General features: G+C 50.8%; 1 non-coding gene across 1 annotated transcript; it reads right to left on the bottom strand.

The window, feature by feature from the left end:
* Positions 1-1,155: 1,155 nt before the first annotated feature.
* Positions 1,156-1,230, bottom strand: Trnas-cga. Its single transcript has one exon. It is a non-coding gene; the product is annotated as a tRNA-Ser (tRNA).
* Between the last annotated feature and the right edge of the window lie 1,064 nt (positions 1,231-2,294).

Here is a 2,294-nt window from a genome sequence, read left to right as displayed (position 1 = left end):
TTTTAAATTAATTTTTACATTTATTACAGTCACTCGGTTTTCCATGAATGGATTAGCCACGTAGGGTTAAATTATACTTTCATGTTCTAGATGTTAAGTTCGTCACTTTTCTAGGGGAATAGACAACCACAGCGTAAAAGCAAAACCAGTGTGTTGGTATCTGTATATGTGCATGCAGCAGGAGCATCGGCTGCCGATAGCGCTCGCGTTATCCAACGCGCGCGATAAGATTGCGTGCCCCGCCTAGCGAGGTGCTGCGATTTGTCCCGAGTAGGAGTGGCGGCATCAAAGCGAGCGCCCGCCCGCTCCAGCCGGCGACTGCTTTGATACGCTCGCGAGTTTGATTGAAGGCAGTGGAGCCGGCGGCGCGACGTAACGCGCGCGCGCTGGGGGCTGCCGGTAGCCGCGCAGGGACCAAACTCTGGTAATCGAGTTGCAGAGTCCGCCGTAAACCCGGCAATCAATACGGGATTCGATCAATCTCCGTCCTCGCTCGAGAGACGAGCGCCCCTCCAACTTGTCCCCTGGCGCTGTCTCGCGGAACTTGAGGATATTTTTCATGGCGAGAAAAATGGTCGGGTATTATGGCCGGCGGCTGGCGGGTCGCCTCCGTCCTTGTGTCTGCGCGCCCGTCCTCGTAGAGATGCTTCAGTAGCCAGCGTCTCTTTTCCACACTGCATCGCTTCTCCTTAGGCGATTGAAATGTGCTCCGTGACAAACTACACTCAAATACTACAAGTCGTTTGTTGTGCCGCCGAAGTAACTCCTGTAGCAAAGTTTTATGGCTCCACGTAATAAAGGAAGGAAGGAAGGAAGAGAGGAAGACTAAGCCTTAACGTCCTATCGACGGCGAGGTCATTAAACGTGCAGCACAAGCTTGAATTGGGAAAGATGGGCAAGGAATATAGAACGCGATCTTTTCAAAAGAGCGAGCCTTGCATTTCCTTAAAGGGGTCGCCCTCCTTGAAGACATTAAAAATAGTGATTTTCGTGATTTTTTTTTTCAAGTAAAATGAAAGGTACCGCTAAATCTGATCGTACGCTTTTATACCTTACGCTTTTCTGCTTGACAATTCATTCTTGTCTCCAGAATGACATTTTCAGTCTGCAGCGGAGTGTGCGCTGATATGAAACTTCTTGGCAGATTAAAACTGTATGCCGGACCGAGACTCGAACTCGGGACCTTTGCCTTTCGCGGGCAAGTGCTCTACCAACTGAGCTACCCAAGCACGACTCACGACCCGTCCTCATAGCTTTAATTCCGCCAGTACCTCGTCTCCTACCTCCCAAACTTCACAGAAGGTCTCTATGTGATAGTGAAGTGGAAACGTGAAGGTACACGTACATCATAAAACCGTACAGGCCGACTTCGTCTGTTGACTGACAGAGACCGCCGACAGCAGAAGAGGGTCGCAATGTGTAGTAGCCAGACATCTATCCAGACCATCACACAGGAATTCCAAACTGCATCATGACACACTGCAAGTACTATGGCAGTTAGGTGGGAGGTGAGAAAACTCGGATTTCATGGTCGAGCGGCTGCTCATAAGCCACATATCACGCCGGTAAATGCAAACGACGCCTCGCTTGGTGTAAGGAGCGTAAGGATTGGACAATTGAAAAGTGGAAGAATGTTGTGTAGTGACGAATCACGGTACACAGTGTGGTACCGAGCGAGGTGGCGCAGTGGTTAGACACTGGACTCGCATTCGGGAGGACCACGGTTCAATCCCGCGTCCGGCCATCCTGATTTAGGTTTTCCGTGATTTCCCTAAATCACTCCAGGCAAATGCCGGGATGGTTCCTCTGAAAGGGCACGGCCGACTTCCTTCCCCATCCTTGCCTAATCCGATGAGACCGATGACCACGCTGTCTGGTCTCCTTCCCCAAAACAACCAACCAACAGTGTGGCGATCCGATGGCAGGGTGTGGCTATGGCGAATGCCCAGTGATCGCCATATGCCAGCGTGTGGAGCGACGAAAATAAATTTCGGAGGCGGTGGTGTTATGGTGTGGTCGTGTTTTTCATGGAGGGGGTTTGCACCCCTTGTTGTTTTGCGTGGCACTATCACAGCACAGGCCTACATTGATGTTTTAAGCACCTTCTTGCTGCCCACTGTTGAAGAGAAAATCGGGGATGGCTATTGCATCTTTCAACACGATCGAGCACCTGTTTATAATGCACGGCCTGTGGCGGAGTGGTTACACGACAATAACGTCCCTGTAATGGACTGACCTGCACCGAGTTGTGACCTGAATCCTACAGAACACCTTTCGGGTGTTTTGGAACGCCG

The sequence above is a fragment of the Schistocerca americana genome, chromosome 6 (genome assembly GCF_021461395.2).
Source record: "Schistocerca americana isolate TAMUIC-IGC-003095 chromosome 6, iqSchAmer2.1, whole genome shotgun sequence".
NCBI lineage: Eukaryota > Metazoa > Arthropoda > Insecta > Orthoptera > Acrididae > Schistocerca > Schistocerca americana.
This window is presented reverse-complemented; position numbering and strand designations above follow the sequence as displayed.